This window comes from Myotis yumanensis, unplaced genomic scaffold, assembly GCF_028538775.1.
Source record: "Myotis yumanensis isolate MYYU_CA2020_CCGP unplaced genomic scaffold, mMyoYum1.0.hap1 SCAF_4, whole genome shotgun sequence".
NCBI lineage: Eukaryota > Metazoa > Chordata > Mammalia > Chiroptera > Vespertilionidae > Myotis > Myotis yumanensis.
Window position 1 is genome coordinate 110,487,446 of NW_027223755.1, and position 20,605 is coordinate 110,508,050.

The window sequence follows — 20,605 nt, forward strand, 5'->3', positions numbered from 1 at the left end:
TGACCGTAAAGGTGTGGGTTTATTTCTGTGCTCTCTATTCTATTTCATTGATCTATATGCCTGTTCTTGTGACAGTACCAGGCTGTGTGTGTGTGTGTGTGTGTGTGTGTGTGTGTGTTTGTTAATCCTCACCCAAGGATATTTTTTCCATTGATTTTTTTTTAGAGAGAGTGGAGGGGGGCAGGGAAAGAGAGAGAAACATCAGTGTGAGAGATACACATAGATTGTTTTCCTCCTGCACAGGCCCCAACTGGGGCCAAGGATTGAACCTGCAACCCAGGTACATCCCACTGACCAGGAATCAAACCCATGAAACTTTAGTGCAGGGGCTGTTGCTCTAACACCAGCCAGGGCACCATACTGTTTTGATTACTATGGTCTTGTAGTATAGTTTTATATAAGGTAGTGTGATATTTTCAATTTGGTTTTTCTTTCTCAAGATTGCTGAGGTTATTCAGGGTCTTTTATGGTTCCATATAAATACTTTTTGGAGTATTTTTTCTGTATCTGTGAGATAAACCATTGGTATTTTAGTAGAAATTGCATTAAATGTGTAGATTGCTTTGGGTAGTATGAACATTTTACTGATGTTAATTTTTCCTATCGATGAACACAGTATATGCTTCCACTTATTTGTATCTTCCTCAGTTTTTTTCTTCAGTATTTTGTAATTTTCCAAGTACAGGTCTTTTACCTACTTTTTTCCTAGGTACCTTATTTTTTTATTGCAATAGTAACATTGCTATGTTGAATAACAGTGGTGAAAGCAGACATCCCTGTCTCGTTCCTGATTTTAAGGGCAACACTTTTACTTTTTGCCCATTGAGTATGATGTTGGCTGTAGGTTTATCATATATGGCCTTTATTATGTTGAGGTATGATCTCTCTAGTGCCACTTTGCTGAGAGTTTTTATCACAAATGGGTGCTGGATTTTATCAAATGCTTTTTTCTGCACCTATTGATATGATCATATGATTCTTATCTTCCTTTTGTTTATGTGATGTATCTTATTAATTTATTTGTGAATATTGCACCAGCCTTACATCCCTGGAATAAATCCCACTTGATCATGGTGTATGATCTTTTTCATGTATAGTTGGACCTATTGGAGGCATCATTGTAAGAAAAGTAAAAAGGCCCAAATGGCTCCATGAAGTCCATGCTGTCCAGATTCCTCCACACAGAAGTGGGGGTCATCTCATTAAGGTGATGGCCAAGAGGGATGGTGCGGGGTGGTCCCTGGAAGCCGAGGTGAGGGAGGCACAGAATGTAAGGCTGGAATGTTCAACGTGGTGTCTTCATTCACATGTTGGCTGGATGCTGGCCAGCACTTCCCCCCCACTCTCCCTCTGTTTCTCTCTCGTTTCATGTGACCTCTCCTCATGGCTAGCTTGGACTTCCTCACACACGGACGTTTCAGGGTAGTCTGAATTCTGATATCTTGGCAGGCTGTGCACCTCTTAAAGGCCAGGCCTGGACCTGGCACAGTGTCACTTCTTCCAAAGTCCATTGGCCAACCCAGCTTTGAGGGAAGAGAGAAAGACCCTACTTTCAGGTGAAGGATTGGCCAAGATTTACTCTGCCACCGACTCTATGACACAAGCAAAATATAAACTTTTATTGTTAAGCACTAGGAGGTTGGGGTTGTTTGTTACAGCAGCTGGCCCATCCTGACAAATACATCCTGTCATAACTCATGTGGAGGGCTCATCGCACCTCCCCTCAAAAGGAGTACCTTCCACAAGGAGCATCTGGTAAATGAAGCAAAAGTGAGAGAGAATGGAAGGCACTGTACAGAGAACAATCTCTGGCTCTTATAACGATCTCAATTTTCTGATTTTCTAATTCTTTTAGCATAAAGGAAAATAAGTTCAAGAAAGAGTTATGTGAACTCATTTTGTTCAAAGAACATCTGTTATTAGGGAAATCAAACTGGTAGTAAAAATCGATCATCTTGGAAGTAAGCATCCCATCACAGGCTGGTGTCAATGGGATGTTGGATGAGGATTCCATTTATCATCACTTCCATCCCAAGCAGGCATACCAAGCAGGCAACTAGGGAGCACAAATATTCATCTTTCTAGAATAATCTATCCTGCACACTTGAGCCTGAAAGATCATTTTGATACGACTCACGTGCTTGCCTGATTAAAACTCTCCAACGGCTCCTCATGGCACTTGGAACAGAGTTAGAATTCCTGCTATGACTAGTTGCTCCATAGGTCTGGCCCTTTCATGTCTTATTGACTTCATCGCCAGCCCTCTTGTCCTTGTGACTCATGCTCGGCCACACTGGCACACCCAGCACTACCCCACTGCTTCTCCCTCTGGCACACGCTGTTCTTCCCGTCAGCTTGTCATTCTTATCTCCATGTAAAGTCGCCTCATTAGGGAACCTTCCCTGGTCAGCCTGTGTAAAATAGAGACCTCATCATTCTCCATCACCCTGCTGTATTTCATTTTCTGTCATCAATTTACTTGCTTACTTGTTTATCTTTATGTCTTTCCCTATAACGTGTTATTTCCACTTTATAGCTCTCTTGGCTACCTCCCATCTGCTGTGGTGTCGCTAGAGCCCAGAACAGTGCCTGGCACCGAACAAACATTTGAGAAGCACAGTGAAGCGCAGGGGAAATGGATGGATGTTTGGAGCCCTCCCAGGCTCTAGCACAGAGCATGCAACCACTGACTTGTGGAGTGACTGAGTGGATGCCAAGATTGACTGTGGCTTCACATTGTCACTTACATCGTGGGTACCCGCAGGATGGGTTGCTGAAATTCAAGAGAGAATTCTGTGGGAACTACAGGATGGGGTCATCCCATGATGGATCCTGCCCAGCCCTATCCTGCGCTTCTGAAAACTCTTCCACCTCCCTCCTCCCTCATACACTCCAGCATGGACGGCTGATCCAGCAAGAAGCAGGTAGGTAAGTGAGTATCTTCAAGGTTTGGTTCAACAGGCCATCAGCTCTCTGAGTGTATAGGTGTGCTCCTGAAAGGGCAGGCCACCTGGGTGGGTTTAGCATATAGGCAGACTTTTTCAAAGGCTAGTGTTCGGACAGTATTATGAAATGTTAATTTGTACTGTCTGTGCAGGCAGGTGGCAGGTTTGGTGTTGGATTGCCTCAGGGGAGGAATGTGTCAGGGATGAAGACAGAACTATTCCCTGAGATTTCTCTTGTTGCTAAAAAACTAAAGATATTGAGGGTAGGTTTGTGGGAGGAGCAGAGTGGGTTGGAAGACTCAGGAAGGAGAGGGAGGTGCTTCTCTCAAACTCAGAAAAAGACATCCCCCCGGGTTGGGGAAGAGGGCAGAGGCTAGTGGGTCCCCGGAGCTGTGGGAAGGCAGAACCACGCCAGGGGGAAATGGGTACATGGTGTGTCCATAGACAGAGACTGTAGGGACTGTGTCCCCAGCCTGGCCGCATAGCCCTGTAGCCCCGTGTCCCACGGAGGGGGAAGCAGCAGAGAGAACTCAGAGCTGAAGACAGTACACAGGCGGGATGGCAGAACTCTCAAGGGAAGTTGATGACTGAAGATCCTGGACCCCGTGCTTTGGCTGTGTAAGGCCCTTCACACTGTAGCCTGGGTTGCGTGGAGGGAGGCCTTGAGAAACTAAGGTGGAGGTTCCTGCTAGCACCATGAGGCTCAGAATGGAAAATTAGGTTGCTTATGGAAAATAAAGAGATGGACCTTTTTTAAAATTTAAATCATTTTTATATTTTTCAATTACAGTAACAACCAATTTGTACTTCTTAATCCCTTCGCCTTTATCTTCGCAAACCCTCTCCCATCTGGCAACCATCATAATGTTCTCTGTATCTATCAGTCTGTTTCTGTTCTACTTCTTCTTTTTTGCTTAGATTCAATTGTTGATAAATATGTACTTATTGCCATTTTGTTTTTCATATTTTTATCTCCCCCACCCTGCCTTCTTCTTAAAGAATATACCTGAACATTTCATGGAATACTAATTTGGTGGTGATGGGCTCTTTTAGCTTTTTCTTGTCTGGGAACCTCTTTATCTGTCCTTTGATTCTAAATGATAGCATTGCTGGGTAGCATAATCTTGATTGTAGGTCCTTGCTATTCATTGCTTTGAATATCTATTGCTAATGTCTCTGACCTGCAAAGTTTCTGTTGAGAAATCAGCTGACAGTCTCATGGGAACTCCCTTAAAGGTAACTAGCTGCTTTTCTCTTGCTGCTGTTAAGATTCACTCTTTGTCTTAACATTTGGCATTTTAATTATGATGTGTCTTGATGTGGGCCTCTTCGGGTTCATTTTGTTTGGGACTTTGTGCTTCCTGGACTTATATGTCTATTTCTTTCACCAGGTTAGGGAAGTTTTCTGTCATTATTTTTTTTCAAATAGGTTTTCAATTTCTTGCTCTCTTTTCTCTGGCACCCTCATAATGCAGATGTTGGTACACTTGAAGTTGTCCCAGAGGCTCCTTACACTGTCTTTATTGTTTTGGATTCTTTTTTCTTTTTGCTCTTCTGATTGCGTGTTTTCTGTTTCTTTACACTCCAAATCACTGATTTGATTCTCTGTTTCATCTATTATACTGTTGATTAGCTGTACATTATTAATTTCAGTTAGCATATCCTTCATTTCTGACAGGTTCTTTTTATGGTTTTCATGTCCTTTTTTATGCTGTGGAAGTTCTCTCTAAGTTCATTGAGCATCCTTATAAACAGTGTTTTTAACTCTGCCTCTGGTAGTTTGCTTGTCTCCATTTTGTTTAGTTCTTTTCCTGGAGTTTTGTTCTGTTTTCTTCATTTGGGACGTGTTTCTTTGACTCCTCATTTTGGCAGCCTTCCTGTGTTTTTCTCTCCTATGTTTTGGGGAAGAGTTGCTATGTCCCTTGGACTTGGTAGAGTGGCCTAATGTAGTAGGTGTCTTTAGGGTCCAGTGGCACAGCCTCCCCTATCACCCCAGCTGGGCACTCCATTTGTGCCCGATACCCTGTGTGGGCTGTGTACACCCTCCAGTTGTACTTGAAACTTGATTGCTGTTGGCATGTCAATGGGAGGGATTTATCCCCAACCTGATTGGCTGCAAGGGCTGGCTGAGACACTGACAACCAGGAAGGATCAGCTGTGTAAGGGCCTACCCTATAGAGCAGGACTTACTTCACGGGGCTCTGGTGCCATCTGAGTCTGTGCCTTACGTGTGTCACTGTGGAGGTGGTTAGGTATTGTTTCGATGTGGTCTGAAGCTGTTCACTGAGTGTGCTGGCTCTGGTTCTCCCAGGAGGTGCAGGCCAAGGTGAGCCACAGCTTGTGTTCTGCTCAGGGCCACTTGGATTGAGCTACAGAGCAATCAATAAAGATTAGCAAGTAGCTGTTTGCTACTTGTGCTGGGCTTGGAGGTGCCCTGGAGGGCCCAAGCTGTGAACCAAGGCCTCTGCCACTAGTGTTCAGTCTGGGGACACTTAACAAAAGGGACAGGGCATGTTAAGGCCAGATGCTGCTTGTTTGAGAGATTTTAAAGAAGTTTGAAGTGTGAGCTGAGATGTGACCATTCTTAACTTTTGAAAAGGGATTCATATCCACTCTATATTTATTTTTGGTGGGCTAAGAACTGAGTGAGAGAGGATTCCAAGATAGTGGTGGATTAAATAGAAGCTTCAGTGACACTCTACCAAGACCAAACTGGAATTACAACTAAAAACCATCCTGAATAATCAACAGAAGACTAGCTGGAGAGAACCCTGAAAACCAAGGATGGAAAGTGGAGACTGCATAGAGACTGGTAGGAAGTGTGGAGGTGTGAGAGGGATTGCTGAGCTCCCAAGAGCAGTAGCTGAATTCTGGAGGGATATATCAGCTGTGAGGGGTTTCCATTAAGAACTTTGGGGTCTAAACCCCAAGCTAGGCCCCCAGCCCAGAGCACCAGAACTAATAAAGGTGCCCACATAACATCTGGTTGTGAAAAGCAGCAGGGTTGCTGTCTGCCAGGAAGAGATGGCTAGAAATGCAGGCACCTTCTTAAAGGGCCAACACACAAAATTTAGTGCAGACACTCACCTTGGGCTCCAGCAGAGTTGACTAGAACTGTATGAGGAGCATCCAGGGTAGGAGGCTCTTGGGATAGAGCTTGGAGAGCAGTCACCTGAATCCATGTGTTAAGTCAATCTCCCATACTTCCAAGGGCATCTTTCTCAGGAAGACCTTAACCATCAGACAGCTTTTGCCAGGGGTTGGGGGTGGGGGTGGGGTGGGGAAGCAATTGCCCCACCATGTTGGAAAGCCTCTCATCCCACCCTGTGCAGTTTATGCCTTGTTGTGGGATTCAGCCTAAGGCTTATTAAGAGCCTGAGAATAATAATCAGCTTGTATGCAGAAGCAGATCTCCAGGTGCTTTGAGTCTTTGCCTGATCTGCCTTTGGACCCCGGACTAGGAAAAGCAGATCTTGGTGCTCATCTTGGTCTTGTCCAAATGCCCCAGCAGAGTGAGCCACATGCTGCAGATTGCTGATAGCTCCAAACAGGGTACCAGGGCCAGTCACAAACAACATCTAACATTGTCCTGCATCAGAGGCCCTCCAAAAGACTGGAAGTCATAGCAGATCTACTGAAATACACAGAAACAAACCCAAACAGGCAGCCAAAATCGGGAGATAAAAAAACAAGCCGCAAATGAAAGAAGAAGAGAATTCTCCAGAAGAAGAGCTAAATGAAATCAAGATAAGAAATTTATCAGATATAGAGTTCAGAATAATGATTACAAGGATGCTCAACAGCATGAGAAAATATATAGAAACTATGAAAAATGACCAGTCAGAAATGAATAATGACATAGCAAATCAATAAATATGACACATCACAAAACAAATTGAAAGACAAAAATCACATGGTCATATCAATAGACACACAAAAAAAGCATTCAACAAAAATCCAACACCCATTTTTAATCAAAACTCTCAGCAAAGTGGGAATAGAGGGAGCATACATCGACATAATAAAGGCCATCCTATCTAATAAAAGAGAAACATGGTAATTAGCCATATGGCCGCTACCCTTCCCATTGGCTAATCAGTGAGATATGCAAATTAACTGCCAACCAAGATGGTGGCCAGCAGCCAGGCAGCTGACGCGAACAGGGAGGCTTGCTTGCTTCATTGACTGAGGAAACCAAGCTTCCCCGCCTGCCTTGCTGGCCTCTCAGCTGCAACTCTAAGCAACATTGTAACAAATATAGAAGCTAAACAAAACCCCGGGCTTCAGCCAGCAGGACCACAACATTGTTTCAAATACAGAAGGTAAACAAAGGCCAGAAACCTGCTTTCAGCAGTGGAGGTCTCATAGCTGGAGCCAAGCCTCAGAGCTAAAGCTGGCCCAGAATAAATAAAAGAAGGAAAAAAGGAGCGGTTGGGAGCTTCAGTCACCCACCAGCCTGAAAACGGCCCTCAGCCCCTCACCCAGGCTGGCCAGGCACCCCAGTGGGGACCCCCACCCTAAAGGGGGTGTGACCAGCTGCAAACAGCCATCATCCCCTCACCCAGGCTGGCCAGGCACCCAAGCGGGACCCCCACCCTGATCCGGGACACCCTTTAGTGCAAACCAGCTGGCCCCCACCTGTGCACCAGGCTTCTATCCTATATAGTAAAAGGGTAATATGCCTCCCAGCACCGGGATCAGCGTGACAGGGGGCAGCACCCAAACCCCCTGATCGCCCTGCGGCTCTGTGTGTGACAGGGTGCGGCACCCCAACCCCCTGATCGGCCCTGCTCTGTGTGTGACAGGGGGGAGCTCCCCAACCTCCTGATCGCCCTGCGGCTCTGTGTGTGATAGGGTGCGGTGCCCCAACTCCCCTATCGGCCCTGCTCTGTGAGTGACAGGGGGGAGCTCCCCAACCCCCTGATGGGCCCTGCTCTGTGCATGACAGGGGGGAGCTCCTCAACCCCCTGATTGGCCCTGCTCAGTGTGTGACAGAGTACGGAGCCCCAACCCCCTGATGTGCCCTGCTCTGTTCATGACAGAGGGTGGCGCCACAACCTCCCTATCGACCCTGCCTTGAGTGTGACAGCGAGCGGTGCCCCAACCCCCCAATCGGCTGTACCCTGAGCATGACTGAGGGTGGCATTGCAACCTCCCGATCCGCCCTGCTCTGTGCATGACAGGGGCTGCGCCCCAACTCCCCAATCAGCCCTGCTCTGAGCCTGACCAGGGGCTGCACCTAGGGATTGGGCCTGCCCTCTGCCACCCGGGAGCAGGCCTAAGCCAGCAGGTCATTATCTCCTGAGCGGTCCCAGACTGCGAGAGGGCACAGGCCGGGCTGAGAGACCCCCTCTCCCCCCCGAGTGCACAAATTTTTGTGCACCGGGCCTCTAGTATATTATAAACCTACAACCAACATCATACCGCATGGGTAAAAATAAAATCAGAACAGGAACAAAACAGGGATGTCCACTTTCACTACTGTTATTCAACATATTAGTGGAAGTCTTAATCACAGTGATCAGATAAGAAGAAAACATAAAAGGCATGCAAATTGGAAAGGAGGACGTAAAGCTCTCATTCTTTGTAGATAACATGATATTGTACATGGAAAACCTTAAAGATACCACCAAAAATTACTAGATTTAATACATGAATTTGGCAAGTTAGCAGGATACAAAATAACACTCAGAAATCAATGGCATTTTTATACACCAATAATGAATTCTCAGAAAGAGAAACTGAAAAAACAATCCTATTTACCATTGCAACAAAAAAATGAAGATATTTAGGAATAAACTTAACTAAGGAGGTAAAAGACCTGTAGTTGGAAAACTACAGGACATTGAAAAAAGTGATAGAGGAAGATATAAACAAGTGGGAGAATATACCATGTTCATACATTGGTAGACTCAACATAATTAAAATGTCTATATTACCCAATTCAATGCAATTCCTATTAAAATACCAACAGCATATTTCACAGACCTAGAACAAATACTCCAAAAATTTATATGGAACCAAAAAAACACCCGAAATAGCTGCAGCAATCTTGAGAAAGAGGAACAAAGTTATTCTATATATATTCTAGATATCAAGTTATACTATAAAGCCACTGTACTCAAAACAGCCTGGTACTGGCACAAGAACAGGCATATAGATCAATGAAACAGAACAAAGAACCCAGAAATCAACCCAAGCCACTATATTCAATTAATATTTCACAAAGGAGGCAAGAGCATACATCAGAACAGAGACAGTCTCTTCAATAAATGGTGTTGGGAAAATTGGACAGGTCCATGCAAAAAAAACCCCACCAAAACACAAAACTGAAACTAGATCACCAACTTACACCATACACAAGAATAAACTCAAAATGGATAAAAGACTTAAATGTAAGATGTGAAACCATAAAAGTCCTAGAAGAAACCATAGGCACCAAAATCTCAGACATCTCTCGTAGCAATATGTTTACCGATACACCTCCTAAGATAATGGAAACTAAGGAGAAAATAAACAAATGGGACTACATCGAAATAACAAGCTTCTGCACAACAAAAGAAACCATCAACAAAATAACAAGAGAGCCCACTCATACCAATGATACATCCGATAAGGGTTTAATCTCCAAAATATATAGGGAACTCATACAACTTAACAAAAGGAAGACAAACAATCCAGTAAAAAAATGGGCAAAGGACCATTTAGACACTTCTCCAAAGTGGACATACATATGAAAAAATGCTCAAAGTTACTAATCATCTGAGAGAGGCAAATCAAAACGACAATGAGATATCACCTCACACCCGTCAGAATGGCTACCATCAATAAACTAACAAACGACAAGTGCTGGTGAGATTGTAGAGAAAGGGGAACCCTAGTGCACTGCTGGTGGGAATGCAGACTGGTGCAGCTGTTATGGAAAACAGTATGGAGTTCCCTCAAAAAAATTAAATATGGAACTGCCATTTGACCCAGTGATCCCACTTCTAGGAATATATCCTAAGAAATCCGAAACACTATTCAGAAAGAATGTATGCTCCCCTATGTTCATAGCAGCATGATTTACAATAGCTAAGATCTGGAAACTGCCCAAGAGCCTATCAGTAGATGAGTGGCTAAAAAAGCTGTGCTACATTTACACCATGGAATACTATGCAGCAGTGAAAAAGAAGGATGTCTTATCCTTGGAGACAGCATGGAGGGATCTGGAGAGTATTATGCTAAGTGAAATAAGCCAGTCAGAGAAAGACAAGTTTCACATGATCTCGGTCATAAATGGAATCTAATGAACAAATAAACTGATGAACAAAATAGATCCATAGACATAGAAGCATGGAACAGATTGATGAATCTTAGGGGAAGGTGGGGAAGGCTGGGTGGGGATAGATTAACCAAAGAACTTGTATGTATATTTGTATAACCCATGGACACAGACAATAGTGTGGTGAAGGCCTGGGGGGCGGGGGATGGTGAGGAAAAAGGGGAGACATCTGTAATACTTTCAACAATAAAGATAACTGTAAAAGACAAAATTGGTTTTATAGTAAAAAAGAAATAACTGAATGAGAGAGACGATTGAGGGCTCGATGCCAGTGCTTCTGGTTGACTAGGGGGTGGCAGAGCCTGTCCTTGGTCCCAGGATGCCTTTGCGGAGCTCCAGAGAAGTGGCTTTGCCTTAGTGTCCATGCTTATGGCTCAGGAGTAGCCCATGCCTAATGGTGCCATCAGCACCGTCACACCCTCCTTTGTGTAAGCAATGTCTGATGAAAACTAGGTGTGAGCGGGGTGCTGATCTCTCCACGCCATTGACCTTCCCTATTCCAGCCCTTCCAGCAGAGCGTGGCATCACATCCGCTTCTTGCCGCTGCTGGTTTCCTCAGTTCTGAAGGGAGGCCCCTATGTGCCTCTCCAGGACCCGCCCGCGCCCCCCCCCCCCCTCCCCCCCACGGCACCAGCTTCTGCCTGGCTCAGGAGTAAGCATAGAACATGCTTCTTTCTTCCTCCCCGGACTTGGCCCCGACACCTCTTTGCCAACTGAGACCGTACAGTTCCCTGACCTGCGGGGGTAGAAGCCTGCGGGGTGGGGGGCCAATCCAGGGGAGAGAGCTCTAGAGGACGTGGAGTGGGAAGACACTTCTTGCCTTGAAAAGAGGACGGGGATGCGGAAATAACTAATATAAAGACCGCAGTGACTTCTAACGGGGCTGGTGACAGACTAATTTGGACACTAACATTAATACTAATAGTAGGACTGGTTGTTAATCTTTATTGAGTTCCTTGCAATGTACTGTACACCGTGCTAAGAACTGAAATGCATCATCCATTTAATCTCTCCCCAGCCCCACGAGGTAGGTCTTGAGTCGGCGGTATTGATCAGAGGGGCATTTGCCTAGAGAAGGAGATAGATATTGTGGCTGCTGAAGAGAAGGAAAATGAATTATGGGAGTACATTCAGGAGGAGCCATGAAGGTCAGCTAAGTCTTGTCTGAAGCAAGACCAAGTGAGGAACTAAGGCATGTGGAACTGTGGGATGATTTTTGTCCTTTGACCCCAAGAGTGGATTTTAACCAAGTAGAATTTAGATGTCGGTAGGCACTGAACCTGCACAGGCACTGTGTCTGATTGCCTGAGTAATAGGATGCTCACTTTAGGATAATAACATTATAATGTGAAAATGCAAATGGAATGCACAGTAACTAGAAGACAAGCTGTGTGTGGCTGTTCGAACTGCATTGGGGGAAGGGAGATAGCAGATGAGGGCAGAAGGGAAAACACATGTGTTATGTACAAGAATTATCTTTTTTTAAAAAATGCATATGTTTAAAGCAACTTTTTTAAAAGTATATTTTATTTATTTATTTATTTACAGAGAGGAAGGGAGAAGGAGAGGGACAGAGAGTTAGAAACATCGATGAGAGAGAAACATCGATTCAGCTGCTTCTTGCACACTCCCTACTGGGGATGTGCCCGCAACCAAGGTACATGCCCTTGACCAGAATCAAACCTGAGACCCTTCCGTCCACAGGCCGACGCTCTGTCCACTGAGCCAAACCGATCAGGGCACAAGAATTACCTTGAGTGAACTCAGCACGGCATGTACCGTGGGTTTCTCCCTCAGACTTTGGTAAGAATGGAATGGTGAATGAATCGTGCAGTTGCTATCCATATTGCCTTCCTTTTTGACCACTGGCAGAGCTGCCAGGAGAAACGTTTTCCTGGGAAATGGTGAAAGACCACTCCCTGCGACCCATGGTCTTTACTTGGCTTTGAACTCTGGGGTGTCCCAGGTCATGGCTGACGTGGATCTGAGGTGGACAGCCCTTCCCTCTGTAGGTGGATAGACTCAGGGCCAACACCAGTGATTTCGACAATCTGCTGCGCAGATGTTTCTTCCTGTACTGGCTACCAGAGGGCTGGGCATGTCCAATGGAGTAATGGGAATAGATCAAGCAGCACTTGTCCTGCTGACATCACTGTATAGATAAGAACTTGAGGTCCAGAAGGCTGTTATACTAGAGCTGATATTAGAACCCCTGTTTCTCACTTCAGTCTGAGCATATCGTTCCTTCCAGCCTGTTATGATACCTTCTCCAAACCAAAGAGACGGAAGGAGGAGGACAAAGAAGGCATAATGAGTTGATTACAGAAAAATGGTCACAATCCTTCTCTTCTCTGAATCTTTTTCTCTTGCAAGGTGACCCTGAAGTTCTTATCAAGAGGCACGTCATCCTGGAACCTGAGCTGGCCTTGTTACTCTCTTTCTCTCTCAGTGTGTCAGGTCTGAGCTCATACCTCACAGGCTGTTGTAGGTTTCTATTCAGCTCTTTAAACCCTGTCACTGCCATGGGAAGTAGCCCAGGTTGGCTGGCTGGAGCCTGAAAACCCCCTGGAGCAGAGCTGATGACCCAGCTGACTGCAGATGCACAAGATGGCCCAGCTCAGCAGAACAGCTCAGCCAATCCAGGACCGAGGAGCAGCAATCACTGTTTATTGTTGTACAACATTGCTGTTCTAAGATTGTCTGTCACACAGTTCTGTTGTGGAAATAGATAACTGACATAGAAAGCTCTGCAAAGATGCGCTATAGGATATTGGGCAGTAGGCTGGCCACACGGACTCCAGGAATCTGAAACCCTCTGAGGATTCTGCACTCAGAGATGGTGAGAAAACAGGTATTATCTAATACCGTCCTCAGAGATGTTGCCCTCAGAGAAAGAAAAAGGAAACCAACATCTGTGCCAGGTAGCTGAGGTTCAGTGTTCCGTTTTCTCCTAGCAGCTACCCTGTGGACACCATTCCACAGCTGAGGTGAGGTGAGGGGAGAGACGTGCTCAAGGTCACACAGCTAAGAAGTGGACGAGTAGGGATCCTCATCCAGGTCTGATGGACTCCAAAGACCACTGTCTTCTAACTTGACTCGTGTTTCCCGTCTGGTCACGGAGTGAGCACTTATTATGCAGGGACCTGTGTCAACCTTAGGATTTCCTAGCTGAATGGAAGACTGTCTCTTTCCCCAGAGAATGGGAAGTCATGTTAAATAAGGCATTTGGGGCTGTTATCAGACAAGTCTATTCAGAGTTTAGTTTCCTTCTAGTAGAGAAATACTGGGCCAGATGGTTCTGGATTTAAATAATAAATAATTTTGGTTGATGGTTTCCAATAGCTTGATGCCTCTGACTCCCACCTTATTCCTTATCTTGACATAGGCTTGGGACTTGAGCCCTGGTTATGGATTTTAGGCAAGACTGAATTCAGAGCTACTATTCCAGAGTTCTGGATTTGGCCGTGTTCTAGAATGGGTTCTGGAGAGGGCTCTAGGGTTATACTTGGATTAGGCTTTGGCATATCTGAATTCCTTGGGAATTGTTGGGTCCTTGCCTAGCTGAGTTCTCCTAAGTGCTCCATTAGGTTCCACACTTGGCTTTGGACACTAGGGTCTTGGCCGAGCTGAGATCCGAGGTGAATAAGGCAGGTGGGCTCAGGACCACCACCTCTGAGACATCCCTCTTTAATGGTCCTTTCCTGCTCTTGCTCAGCCAGCTCCTAACACCTCATCTCCTAGGAGGTCTTTCTCACTTTCATTAGAAGAGGCCATCCTTTCTCTTTCACCCGGGAGTGGACATGTGAACGCATGCTTGGCATGTGCCTCAATCTATTTGCCACTTCCCCAAACAACTATATTACTTCCCCGACACTTGCTATTGGTGACTCCTGCATTAATTTGTGCCCAAGAATCTAGAGCAGGAGAACTCCAAGGACAGATTCTGACTGTAAACTGCTAAGATAGTCCTTGCCAAGAGCCTGTAGCCAGCGGGTTGAAGAAGCCAGGTAATCCCTGTGGTAACCTTCTGAACAGCCTGGGTTTGTCAGGCCAAATACTATGGGGTCAGTTTGCAAAGTGAGCTGAGCAAACCTAGGGACCTGGGATGCTTTCGTAGCTGGATTTTTCTTGGGGTGGGGGGTGGTTCTCAATCATAAAAGTTGGTAGCTGCCCTATTTCTCCCGGGTCCAGGCCAGTGGGTGGCTGTCTGCCGATGCTCAATAACAAGTTAGAGACCAGAAATAGGTTACAGAAGCGAATGCCTAGATTCCGGGCTGGAGAAGACAGTGTTGACAGAGATGGGGCCACAGCTGGAAGCCACACTGAGAAGCTAGAGGAGCAAGGAGATGGGAAATTTAATCATCCAATTAAAACATTAAACACCAGGCTCCAGTGGTTGGCGCTTTTCATCTACTGAGATGCACAACACTTGACATCCAATTATAATTGTGGTTTCCTATAAAACAGCCCATTAACTGCAGCTATAAATTGTCATTGCTTATCTGGAGTAGGCTGCTGGCTTAGCAGCTGATACCAAGGATGACAGAAAGTACTAACAAGCAGCTGTGTCTCCGAGTCCTCTGCTCTGGGGAAGGTGTGTGCACCCTGGAGGAATGAGGGCAGTCCAGAGAGTCAGGAACTTCCTGTCCTGCCAGCTGCCTTTGTATTGATGGAGGGAGGGCTCCGTTCTCCAGTGCTCCTCATATGTCCATCTGGTCACCCTCCACAGACAGGAGCTACAAGGCTATTGTGTCCGAGGACCTGAAACACACACACACACACACACACACACACACACACACACACACTGTGTAACTCCTGCCAACTGCTCCCACCTTCTGAAGGAAAAACCAACACACACCATGGACCCAAGGAAACATTTGAAAAATTCTTGAAGAGCTTATTCCATCCTTGATCAGTCCCTGAGTCAGCAGCTTCCGCTCTCTATTCCTCCGCCAGCAGCACTGCTTCCTGGGAAGGGAGGGCCAGCTGCTAAGGACTCCTCCCCCCCTCCCCCACCCCCACAGAGCCATGTGCTCAGCCTCTTGGAGTTTTCTGTCAGTCTGTCTGTATCCATTTCCCACCTCCCAGGAATCCCCCAGAGTTCTGCATCTATTGGTCATAGCTTTCTCTCTCTTCCGAGTTACAAAGGTTTTTGCTTTTTATCATCTCAGTGGTATTTGGAGAGAACAGAGGTAAACACACAGGCTAAATTCACCCCCAGGAAGCCAGAAGCTGTGCATTTCATTGTAAAATTAGGTAAGTTGTTTTCTTTTTTAAACACGCAAAAAGAATATGTCAGATTAGTGACTGCTTTGCCAAACATTTGGCGTCTATCATCACAGTCATCTTCTCGAGAAGATTGTGCCCCTGGACCTGTCATTACAGCTCTCCGTGCAGATGAGAAGCCAGGCAGAGAGGTCCAGCTCACCACGCACAAACGCACAGGCAGATGAGAGCTGGGTTGTCTAAACCCAAGCCTGTCCTGTTAACCTACCCTATAGCCTTTTGGCTAAAGATGGTATTTCTTAATTTCTGTTTGTTTGTTTTTAAATAAAAGGTAATGTGTTTTCAAATCTCAAGAAAACATGAAATAGGAATTATTACCAAGTACTTTTTCACCTTTCTCGCCTTAAATCTAAGAAGAACCCTCTCACACAACCTTTCTTTAAATTTCTGAATCTTCTCTCAGTCTCTCCCCCCTCTTCTCCTCCACCCCACCCCGTCCCCATCATCTCTCTCTCCTTGGGCATGTTCACAGAGGGGGACCTTCTTGTCCATCCCTGGGTTTCACAAAACAGGTCAGAGATCCTGTGGGTCCTGGTTCAAGCTCTTTGTCTCAGACAAAAGGGACATAGAAAAACTTACACTTTTGTAGTTTTCTTCGGCGTTGGTTACCTGGTGAGTAGGGAACGTTTCCAGGGGAGCCAGCCTGGCAGGAGAGGTGTTCCTGCTGGCAAAGCAGTTTTCTCCCAAAGCTGCCAGAGCCCTGCCTCTCCTCTCAGTGCCCTGTCATCAGGCGCTCGCGGCAGAGGTGCCTCTGCATGGCTTGGCACACGGTCCGGGATGCGCCAGGGTTGGGAGCCTTCACCCTCCTCAGGGGGAACCTTTGCAGCTGAGAGATCCCTCTGGATCCTCAGCCGCCCCATGTGGTTGTGGGGCCAGTCCTGTTCACTCCCTGCCCCTCCTCACAGCTTCAACGTGGCTTCTCCTGTAAATCCTTGGTTGTAAGCTTCTGTTCAGCTCGCCTTCAGTTGGTTATTCCGGTGATTGTTCTGTAAGTCAGCTGTAGGTCCTTTGGACCTGGGAGGAGGCGAGTGCGACCCCCGCCTGCTGCCATTGTGGATGCCCCGCGGTACTGGTTTTGAAATCCGAATACCATGCTGCTCCTGGAGAAAACATTTGGTCCCCGGAATGCTTTAGATTTTGGTCTCAGTTTTTACTGCCCCAATATCACAAAATATTATCATGAACTCTTTAGATAGAATCCATCAGGGTGAACTCAAAATATAATCTATTCCAGCTAGAAAAAAGATAAATTTCTACAACTTCCCAAATCATTATCCACTATTTCAAGATGGGAGGAATGTCTCATTGTTGGTACTGAGAGGATTTTAGGTAACATATTGATGATTAAATTATTTTTTTCATATTTGTTAGGATTTGAAGGACCCAATAAAGTACTATTATTCTTTCCCTCTGAATTCTGAACCAACTGAGAAAAAGACAAAAGTACAGGAAGATGGGAGAGTGCATTGGCCTTCTTATCATGATAAAGTCTAGGGCAGGGGTCCTCAAACTACGGCCCGCGGGCCACATGCAAATACAAATATTGTATTTGTTCCCGTTTTGTTTTTTTACTTCAAAATAAGATATGTGCAGTGTACATAGGAATTTGTTCATAGTTTTTTTTAAACTATAGTCCGGCCCTCCAACGGTCTGAGGGACAGTGAACTGGCCCCCTGTTTAAAAAGTTTGAGGACCCCTGGTCTAGGGTGAGGCCTGGCTTTGATTGTGTCAAGGGGCCATACTGATGCCCTCCCCACCTTGTTCCATGCCTGGCATCGTGGGCAGCCCACCTGAGGGAATGTGTGAGTCTGAGGAACAAACTCTTTTACCTCTATCACTGCCTGACTCCAGTTTGGGTTGAGAGGGGAAGAGAAAGAGACAAAAACTAGAATTTTTGATAAATTAGCTCCAGCCAATCAGGAGCTAATTTTGATAAATAAGCTCCAGCCAAATGTGGACCAATGACTGCACTCACCAACCAGATAAATCCTTGCCACATCTAGGAAGAGGAGAGATGGTAGACAAGAATTTTGGATTGTTCTCTTGGAAACCAAAGGAATGGGGCAAAGACACCCTCTCATAGGAATAGTTAGGTGTCTGTATTTTAATTAATCAGCGTTAGTGAGACTAGTTTTCCATGTATGATCTATATATATAAAAGCCTAAATGATGAGTCGACCAGTTGCTATGAGATACACCGGCCACCAGGGGGCAGATGCTCAATGCAGGAGCTGCCCCCTGGTGGTCAGTGTGCTCTCACAGCCAACCTCCTGTGGTCTCTCCCCACAGCTGGCTGGCCCAATCAGCCCCAATCGGGACTGGGCAAGACGGCCCCCATCGGCCTCGATTGCTGGCCAGGCCAAGGGACTCCACGGGTGCACGAATCTGTGCACTGGGCCGCTAGTAGAAATATAAGGTTTCCATTCAAAAGAAATAGGAAGGGGTTGATGAAAAGGAAAGAGTAAGGTAATAATAGCACAGGTGGTATGTGGATATGACCAAAATTATAAAGATGATGCTCAAATGTCTAAAGTTTGGGCAACACGGTCCAGTTAATAGTCCCTGAAATCTCGATGTCACATCAAATCTTTGCAAACATTAGGGTCTCTCGTTCTCATGCTCTCCGTGAGGACAGCAACTTTGGTTCACTTATCTGACCATTGATCATGGCCTGACTCTATTTCACTCAATAGAGAGAGGTTGGAGCAAGTAACCTAAGATCCTTGATATGTTATTGGCTTGGATTTCATATATATAAATCATTCACGGCTCTAGTAATATGATCTTAATCATATTGATCTAAGGCTTTTAATTCTCTCTCTCTCCTTCTCATTTTTCTAGATTCCCTGCAAGAATCAGAGTGGGTAGAAAAGTAAGTTTTATTTTTTTTAAATGGCATAACGTGAGACTGTGCCTTTCAACAATATGATGCTGTTTTAGATGAAGTGGAACGTGTTCTTTCGCCACAGCAGACAGGTACACCAGGATTCTCTTATCCACTGGATGTCAAGGTTGTAGTCATTGGTTCCAGGAGACAACACGAAGCAGCCAAACCTGCTGGCTAAATGCTGCCGGGTAGAATGAGCTAAATGTGAATTATGCCAGAAAGAAAACCTGTATTTTGGGGAAAAACCTTACCCTCCAAATGGGAAACATTAAGTTATCCTACTCAAAGGGTTCATGCACTCAGTTACCTGGGGGCCATTTTGCTGCCAAATTTTTCCAAAAGGTTAATGGCTGAGCAATTGGGCTCAAAATTGAAAAGTTGTCTCCAAATATGCATTTATAAGATCTGACAGCTCACCCCCCGCAAGAAAAAATCCCTCAGAAAAAATAGTATCTTATATTTGAGTCTTTATAAAGGCTCTGTATTAAAGAACAGTCTCTACAGTACTTTACTTTGAACCATGGAGGACTGTTGGGAGCAGACTCAGCACTAATTTGGGAAGTTGGTGTAGGCCGCCTGTTGGATTTGGTGACAGAGAAGGGGAAGAAATTGAACACGAATGCAGTCCTTGTTCCGTGTGATGTGAGTTCACCGTGTACGCGTTGGATGCAGACAAGCCACTGGAAGGTCATCTTAGGTGAGATGTAAAGTGACTGTTGCTGAATGGCGACTCCACCCCTTCCCAACCAACGACCAGAAAGGTCAGCTGCCCTCATGTGCTGGGACCGGGGCCAGGGCACTGGGAGGCCAGCATGGTGGAGAGCTGTCAGATTAGTTCACAACAAGACCCCAGGATTTCCTGGGGACATAATGATCAAGGAGACATCATGTTGAGTGTCAGGTCTTAGGAAAGAGCCTCCTGAGAAACGGGCTCTCTCTCTGAGTCACTCACATCCTCGGGTCACAGGGGCGCACCACTCACTCACTTTCCTCCACGCCCGCCTCTTGAGAAACCCAGAGCTGCGTCTGAGCTCAGTGACCTGGAAACATTTGTCACAGACATTTCTCCACAACATCTATCTCCGTCTTGAAGATTTAACTCTGCTCTGAAGTTTTATGTTGATCTGCTCTCCTAATGTCAGTGTAATTTCTGAGACGTGCTAGGGCCAAATCCTCACCCCTCTCTTTGCCACAAACAAAAGAATAGGGTTTATGCTCAATTTCTTATTATCATCTCCATTTCTCAGATATTAATACCTGGGACTAAAAGACATGCATCTCTGTTCTTCATTTCCAGGCCTAACCACCTTCATTGATGTCAAATTCTTCCCAAAAGAACTTAAATTTTAGTCTCTTCCTTATGAATACAAGGGATTTGGAGTTAGAAGTTATTGATTTGAGTCCTGGCATTGTTACTGTTGACAAGTGAATTTTTTAAAATAACCTCTGGGTTTCAATTTCTTCCCTCTGCAAAATGGGAATGAAAATTCTAGTTATTACCACGGGAACGTGATGTAAAGTCATGTAATCATTCCTGAGAGTCAGGGGAAAGACGAGTCCTGTGTCAATACTTTTGTCTCCTGAATACTTTGCCTTTGCCAGTTTATCACTGTGGCTGTGTCACCCAGAGACCCTCACCCTGCCTCTGCCCACTGCTGCCCAGCCGCAGCCTCTGGGTGGAGGGTTCTGGACTCTGATGGTGGCATGAGATGACTTTAAAGCCACTCTGAGGAAACTAGAACTGACCCCATGAAAACTGGGTTCATCGGGGTAGACAGAACTGTGGAGTCCACACTGGGCTCTAGGGAGCCAAATGCCCAGCATGGAAGGAAGGCCAGAGGCTGAGGAGCAGCTGGGGCTGAGGAGCAGCTGGGGCTGAGCTACAAATACACCCTTTGTTCCAGGCCTAAAGAGGAACAGAAGCCCAAGAGCAGGGCTGCAGACCCAGCAGCAGGGGGCAAGATGCCAGCCCCACTGTAAGACGGCCATGTTCCATCAGACTGATACTCCTCAGACCAGTTCCACACTGAGGGTCTGCGTCGGCCGTTCCCACAAGGCCAGAGTCGGGCAGCCAAGATCCAGGTAGTCACATGTGGTCAATTATGTTCTGGCCAGATGTGGATCAGCCAGACACCTGTCAGCCACACAGGCTCCACAGGG